Source organism: Sturnira hondurensis, unplaced genomic scaffold (assembly GCF_014824575.4).
Source record: "Sturnira hondurensis isolate 20B ecotype Veracruz unplaced genomic scaffold, ASM1482457v3 Scaffold0002638, whole genome shotgun sequence".
NCBI lineage: Eukaryota > Metazoa > Chordata > Mammalia > Chiroptera > Phyllostomidae > Sturnira > Sturnira hondurensis.
Window position 1 is genome coordinate 9,989,266 of NW_028075269.1, and position 8,671 is coordinate 9,997,936.

The following is an 8,671-nucleotide window of genomic DNA, read 5'->3' on the forward strand; positions in this document are numbered from 1 at the left end:
GGGACCTACCTTTCAAGTCTCAGCTTGCCCAGTTGCAGCCTTGCTGTAGCCTGTCCGCACTTGCCCCCAGACACCTCTGCCTCTGGTGTCATTTGTCCTCCATCTGAAGGAGTCCCTCAGTGTCTGGTGAAGGGACCTTCTTCTAGCATCCCTTCCTTGTAACTCTCCAAACCACTTTTTGCAGCTTTCTCTTGTTCAAGTTCACTAGAGTCTGCAGATATAACCTGGCAGACAATTAAATAGAAAACTATTTCACAAGACCTAGTAAGTCCTGGACAGTCTTGGGGAAAAAACTATGATATTATTTCTCAGTTAATTTCTTTATCTTTATGCCTTTCTTCCTGCTCCCAAACCAGCCTTCTGAATCATCAAGGCCTCCTCTGTAGGGACTCCCTGGGACCGACTACTATTACAGGCTGTAGAGCTATACTCAGGCATAATATTAAAGAATTTTGGAGCCAGAAGGAAATAAAAATTTCAACTGCAACTACAGTTCTGAAGGTTGAAGAATCAGAAGGCCAGAAAATTCAAATACTTTTCCCAAAGTTAAATAAACTAACACTGATTCCAAAACTGTGGTTCATTTTTTGGCCTACTCAGAGTCTAGGACTCATTTTTGGAAAGTCCTTCTCTTTTGTTATGAAGTAGCAAACTAATTTCACCCCAGATAAGAATGGTGTTTAATATAGCTGTATGTGAACTTTCTAGTATGTGTATAATCAATGCTAGGAGCAAGAAACCAACTAAAGGAGGTTAAAATGCAAGTTTATTTCAGTTGCTGATTGTAGCTATCTATGTCAAGCCAAAACAGCTCAAAATAACACTTTGATTCCTATCAGTTTCTGTTAACATAGAGGAGAATCAGGAAAAAGTATGGAGAAAAAAAAGAGTCTTATAAACTACAAAGAAAAAAAATTATAGGCCAATTTCCCTGATGAACATAGATGCAAAAATCCTCAAAAAAATATTAGCAAACCAAATTCAGCAATACATTAAAAAGATAAAGCCCTGGCCAGTGTGGCTCAGTTGTTTGGAGCATCATCCTATAAACCGAACGGTTGCGGGCTCCTTTCTAGTCAAGGCACATGTCTGGGTTGTGGGCCAGGTCCCTGGTTGGAAGCATGTGAGAGGCAACCAACTGATGTTTCTCTCTCACTTCAGTGTATCTCTCCCTCCCCTTCTCCCTCTCTTCTCCTCTTGCTAATTAAAAAAAAAAAAAAAGATCAAGTAGGATTTACTCCTGGGATGCAAGGTTGATACACTATCTGTAAATCAATTAAGATGATATATCACATAAACAAAATGAAGGATAAAAATCATATGATCATACCAATATATGCAGAAAAAGCATATGACAAAATCCAACACCCATTTATGATAAAAACTCTCAGCAAAGTGGGAATAAAGGAACCACATCTCAAATTAATAAAGGCCATATACGGCAAACCCACAGCTAACATCTCCACAGGGCAAAAATTAAAGCATTTCACCTTAGATCAGGAACAAGAGATGTCTACTTTCACCACTCTTATTCAGCGTAGTACTGGAAGACCTAGCTATGGCAATCAGACAAGAAAAAAAAATACAAGGCATCCAAATTGGAAAGGAAGTAAAACTGTCATTATTTGCAGATGACATAATGCTGTATATACAGAACTCAAATATTCCACCCAAAAAAACCCCCAACAACAACAAAAACTAGAACTGATAAATGATTCAGTAAAGTAGCAGGACACAAAATAAATATTCAGAAATCAGTTACATTTTTATATACCAATAAGGAAATATCAGAAAGGGAAACTAAGAAGAGTCATATTTATAATTACATCCCCCCCAAAAAAACAACTGGGAATAAATTTAACTAGGAAGGTAAAAGACTTGTCCTTGGAAAATTACAGAACACTGAAGAAAGAAAGTGTAGATACAAATAAATGGAAGCATATATTGTGCTCATGGATAGAAAGAATTACATCACTAAAATGTCCATACTACTCAAAGCAATCTATGGATTCAATCCAATTCCTACCAAAACACCAATGGTGTTTTTCACAGAACTATAATAAGTAATTTAAAAATTTATATGGAACTGCAAAAAAACCCAATAGCCACAGCAATCCTGTGACAGAAGAACAAAGTCAGAGGTATCACACTACTTGATATAAAATTATACTACAAGGCTATGGTAATCAAAACAGCATGGTACTGGCATAAACACAGACATATAGATAAATGAAACAGAAAAGAGAGCCCAGAAATAAACACATACCTTTATGCTAATTAATATTTGACAAAGGAAGCAAGAACATATAATGGGATAAAGACAGTTTATACAATAAATGGTGTCAGGAAAATTGGACAGGTTAAAAAAAAGAAAACCTAGACCATCTTCTTAAACCATATACAAGATTAAACTAAAAATGGATTAAAGACTTAAGTGTTAGACTCAAAACCATAAAAATCCTAGAAGAAAACATAGGCAGTAAAAATCTCAGACATTTCTCATAGCAGTATTTTTCCTAATATATCTCCTCAGGCAAGAGAAACAAAAGACAAAATAATAAAGAGGACTACATCAAACTAAAAGTGTTTTGTGCGGCAAAAGACACTACCAACAAAATGAAAAGACAACATGCTGAATGGGAGAAGATATTAACCAGTGATACACCTGATAAGGGGTCGATATCCAAAATTTACAAAGAACTCATACAACTCAACACCCAAAAAAAAGCTAATTAAAAAATGGGCCTTCCCTGGCTGGTGTAGCTCAGTGGATTGAGCACAGGCCTGCGAACCAGAGGATTGTGGTTCGATTCCCAGCCAGGGCACATGCCTGGGTTGCAGGCTGGTTCCCTGCAGGCCAACTCCCAGCAGGGGACGCACGAAAGGCAACCATACATTGATGTTTCTCTCCCTCTCCTTCCCCTCTAAAAGATAAATAAATAAATAAATAAATAAAATCTTTAAAAAAATAAATGTAAGGAAAAAAAAATGGGCCTTGACTGGTGTAACTCAGTGGATTGAGCGCAGGCCTGCAAACCAAAGGATCAAGGTTCGATTCCCAGTCAGGGTACATGCCTGGATTGCAGGCCAGTTCCCAGCAGGGGACACAAGAGAGGCAACCATACATTGATATTTCTCTCCCTCTCTTTCCCTTCCCCTCTAAAGATAAATAAATAAAATCTTTTTAAAAACTTTTAAAAATGGGAAGAGGACCTAAAAAGACACTAATCCAAAAAAGACAGACAGATGGCCAATAGACATATGAAAAATGCCCAACATCACTAATCATCAGAAAAATGCAAATTAAAGCCACAGTAAGATATCACCTCATACCTGTCAGAATGACTGTCATCAATAAATCTACAAACAACTGGTGCTGTGAAAGATGTGGAGAAACGGGGACCCTCGGGCACTATTGATGGGAATATACATTGGTGTGGCCACTGTGGAAAAGAGTATGCAGGGTCCTCAAAAAAGTACAAATGGAACTCCTTGTGATCTAGCACATAGATGGATCATTAGTATTTCTGGTTTCTTTCTATGTATATAAATTGTGTATATATATGCCTTTTTGGTTTCTTTCTATGTGTGTGTATGTATGTATATATATATGTATATATATATATATACATATATATATAATTTTAGGCTCATAGACACAGAGATACAGAGAAATATATATATCTATACATAGATTTCAATAAATACATGGAAAGAGCCCTGGCTGGCGTAGCTCTGTGGATTGAGCACAGGCCTGCGAACCAGAGGATCGTGGTTCGATTCCCAGTCAAGGCACATGCCTGGGTTGCAGGCCAGTTCCCTGCAGGCCAACTCCCAGCAGGGGACACACGAAAGGCAACCATACATTGATGTTTCTCTCCCTCTCTCCTTCCCCTCTAAAGGTAAATAAATAAAATATTTAAATAAATAAATAAATAAATAAATACATGGAAAGAAACCAGAAATACTAATTTGAAAGAATATGTGTATCCCCCAGTTCATTGCAGCATTATTTACAATATCCAAGACATAGAAGCCACCCAAGTGCCCTTCAGTAGACCAGTGGATAAAAAAGCTGTGTTATATATACATAATGGAATATTACTTGGTCACAAAAAATGCAATCTTACCATTTGAGACAGCACGAATGGACTTAGAGGGTATTAAGCTAAGTGAAATAAGTCAACAAGAGAAATACAAATACCATATTATTTCACCAATATGTGGAATATAAAGAACAGTATAAACAAACAAAACAGAAATAGACTCGTAGATACAGAGAACAAACTGATGGTTGCCAGAGGGTTGGGAGTTGGGGCACTGAGTGAAAAAGGTGAAGGGATTCAGAAATATAAATGGTCTGCACAACAGTCATGGGGAGGTAAAGTACAGCACAGGGGCTCTAGTCAATAGTATTGTAATAACTGTATGGAAATATTGAGAGAAATACATAATTGTCTAACCACTGTGCTGTACACCTCAAACTAATACAAAATAATATTGAATATATATAAACTGTAATTTAAAAATACAAAATTAAAATTTAAAAGCAAACAAGAAACCAGTCTTCCAAGTAGACTTTTTCCAGGCTGTTACCCTCTCCAGGTGCAAATCACAGGGTTACCCATCAAGGCAGAATAGTCAGGGCAACTTCTGGACAGTACAAACAGTGGATCTCAGGTAGTAGGAGGAAGAAGGTAATTTGGTAGGCCTAATGCGGGGCCCCAGGCAGGCGAAATTTGAAAAGCGCTTCATGCGGGCCTGCGAACCAGAGGATCGCGGTTCGATTCCCAGCCAGGGCACATGCCTGGGTTGCAGGCTGGTTCCCTGCAGGCCAACTCCCAGCGGGGGACACATGAAAGGCAACCATACATTGATATTTCTCTCCCTCTCTCCTTCCTCTCTGAAGATAAATAAATAAAATCTTTAGAAAAAAAAAGAAAAGCGCTTCATTTGATTCTGGTACTAATCCCTTGTTCATAACCCTTTGACATCCAAATAAGGAGAAATCTCTGTATCTATAAAAACATTGCAAAACTCAAAAGTAAGAAACCACCTAGAAAAAAGAGCTCAACAAACTTTTCTTTGTGAAGGAGCAGATAGTAAATATCTTGGGTTTTGCAGGCCATATAGTCTGTGGCAACTAAACAGAACTGCATTATAACAGGAAAACAGCTATCATGCGCGGCCTTTATAGTGCAAAAGCAGCCACCCACAATATGTAAATGAAGGGGTGAAGCTGCATTATAATACAACCCTGTTTACAAAAACAGGCAGCTGAAGAGCTGCGGTCTGCCTATCCCTGACCTGGAATAATCAGAGGAATTGCTCCCTCTAAAATGAATTCACAACAGAAAACAAAGTTTACAAAGTTTTCTGATTCTTACTCACAAGAAGATCCAAGAATATATTGCATTTAGGAGAACAAAATAAACATTCATAAAAATGAAACAATTTGGGAATATAAAAGATTGGATTTAAAATATGATTACCAAATTTAAAATTGCACTGCAGGCGGTACACAACAAAGTTGGAAGCAGAATTGGTACAGCAGAAGCAAACTTAGAAATTTAACCAAAATAAAGTGATAAAAAGTACAAGGGGAAAAATATGAGAATAAGAAATAGATGTATAGGAGAAAGTGGTGTTGATAAGAATTTCTAAAAGGAAAAGTAACTTATGGAAAAGAAGAAATAATCAATTAAGTGGAAAAAAATTCTGAACTTATAATTTAGTGTGACTAGGGAGGAGGGCACATACCAGATGAAAGAAAGTAGGCCATGGGTCGGTAACTGTTGAAGTTGAAGGATGACTGCTATTTTTTCTACATATCTAAGATGGGAATTCTTTTTTGTATATGTCCATAAGAAACAGAATTTTAAGTTATGGATTTATCATAATTATGACATAATACATGTTAATTTTTTATTATCAAAATAAAGTACAGTGATCACTTCAGCAGTGCATATGAGGCAGGATAGTAAGAAGCTAGGAAAATTCCTTGGCAAGTGGAGTGGGGAAACTGAGACAGAGCTGAACAAACTGGCTGAGCAATTCACAGCCAGATACAGAGGGTCGTCAAGGCAGAAAGCCCTGGGTGCCCAGCAACAGGCAAAACTGGTGCCAGACTGTTACCGAACAAGGGGTCCGAGGGGGGGGCAATACCCGGCCCACCGAGGGATGCCAAAAACTGCTGCAGAAAACAGGGGCCCCTCCCAAGGACGATACACTATTATCTATAGGGCTCTTCTGTCCGCCGCCAATTGGAAACACATCTCTCAATGCCAGAGATTTGTGAAAAGGAAACAAAATGTTTATTTAATGCTATTCAGGCCTAATGCCTTCCTTAAAATATTAAAGTCTTTAAGGGTATACACCTACACACACACACACAGCGCCTCCCTTCTCCCACTGTCCCAACTCCGGGTACCGTAAATCAGGAAAAGAGCACACGTCCGTTTTTCTCCCAGGCCGCTGGCACGTGAGCTGTGTCGCCTGCCTGTCCAGGCAGGATCTCCAATTAATCCAAAGTCATGCGGCACCTTTCACCGGCAAGAGTTCTTTGTACCAAGTCCTAGTCAAAGTCTCTCCTGCTTTCCAGGCTACTCAGCCAAAGGGAGCACGCCAAAGCCGTGTGGGCCTCTTCTACCAAAGCCGCATCTTTCTTCTTCACCTGGCCGCAGGGATCTCCATTCTGGCAAAGTTGCGTGGTTTTCTCTTCCACCTGGCCAAGAGGGGGTCTGCACTCTGCTGAAACTGCATGGCTCTCCCGCAGGCACTCTCTCCGAGCAGCAGCTCCCAATACCAGCCTGGGTAGCCGCCACTCCCTTCTCCCTGCCCAAAACTTGGCCACAGCTATTTAACATATCTATGAAACCAGTTAAAGGTTATAGATATGTTAAATGCCATTCCAGAGGTTAGCTACAAAACTGTTGCTATGCAAAACAGCTCTCAATGGCCCTGCTCGATTCATCCCTTCCCCCAACTGACAGCTTGGGGGGGGGTGAGGACATCCTAATATTTCCTCCAATATTCCTGTACACTTTGAGTTCTGGACACCATTCCAAATCTTTTCTGGCCCCCCCCCCCCCCTNTGAGACAGAGCTGAACAAACTGGCTGAGCAATTCACAGCCAGATACAGAGGGTCGTCAAGGCAGAAAGCCCTGGGTGCCCAGCAACAGGCAAAACTGGTGCCAGACCTCCCCCCAGAGTGGCCTTTCCTCCCCTGGGATATTGCTGGTCATGCAGTTTAGGGTCCCTGACCTTTCCTCCCTAGATATAACATCTAGGCCTCAGTTGTATTTCAGCTCCAGGCCCAGAAAAGCAGCAAAACCAGGCGGGTGATGCCAAGACGGACTGCACGAATGATCCCCTATCCCGGCGCCAACTAGTCAGTGGAGATCAGGACCCTGAAATGATACACCTGAAAAGCTGATGAATATTCTACTGAGATCCTCCCCTAAGACCTCTCCAAAATCCCCGCCTTTAAAACTCTCGAGAAGGAAGCACCCAGGGCTCATTCTCTCTCTTGAGATCACATCCACCCCTTCTCTTTCCTCTCTCCTTCCCCAACACACATACATCACAAAAACTCTAAGGGACCCTGTGAGACTCACAAGCAGCGGGGAAAAATGGGTAGAGGCAGCTCATCCCAGGCGACCCCCCTGAACCTGTTCCTAGGACCCCCTTCTCTAATTCTTCAGTGAGCCAAAGCAGCCCCACCTAGGCTCTCTCCTGTTGCTTCTTGCATCCTAGGTTCTTCCTTCTTTCACTGTCCCCAGCTTTAATAAATATCAAAATCACCTGGACTCATGTTGTGAAATTTTTCCTGCACAAAGTCAAGAACCCATATACCACAAACCGGCCTGAGGCAGACGTGCTCCAGGCCAGGTTACTGTGCACTAACACACAGACTCAAATTGTAATGATACAGAGAAGGTTAGCATGCCCCCTGCACAAAGATGACATGCAAATTTATGAAGCATTTTATATTTTTTAAATAATATTAAAAAAATTTAAGCACAAAGGAGTGTGGACAAAAAAGGAGCCACACGCTAAATCTGACAAACTACCCGAACACCATCTCTATGTGCTGTAAGTGTTGCATGTTAACTATCCTGCACCGATGTAAACAAAAGTATGTGTCTCTCCGTTTCACTCTTCATCCAAGCTCAGAGACTTACCCACTTTGCTTTCTCTCACCTCCCTAATCTACCACCAATGAATTTCATATAAACCCGCCTTATGTTTCCTCCCCTGATTCCAATGTATGAAATAAGCTGCAACACTGCCAGTCTCTGGAGCATTTTCCCTATCCTTTGAGATTTTCCTTCCCAGCAATTGTCATCAGTTTGGCTCAAATAAATTCATAAAAATTCTCTACAGGTTTAGACATCGATGGAAGAAATCGAAAACCTATCATCCCATGACCTAGACATCACCCCTGTCAATATTTTCATTGCTTAGGCTTCTCATACTTTTTCCCTAATCGTATATGTGTTCACAAAATTGAGATTATGTTACACATACTGCTTTTTCTCTTGCTTTCTTTGCTTGATACAATGGAAATGTTTTTACTCTCTAATTCCATTTTCACTTAAGTCCAGTAAAAAAAAAAAATCAGGTGTTGACATCATCCCCGGGCCACACAGACACGCTTATTATGATCTC

General features: G+C 40.3%; 1 pseudogene; it reads left to right on the forward strand.

Annotated features, from left to right (window-relative positions):
* The first annotated feature begins 7,897 nt into the window (after positions 1 to 7,897).
* On the forward strand, positions 7,898 to 7,997 carry LOC118983226 (uncharacterized; annotated as a pseudogene).
* The last annotated feature ends 674 nt before the right edge of the window (positions 7,998 to 8,671 follow it).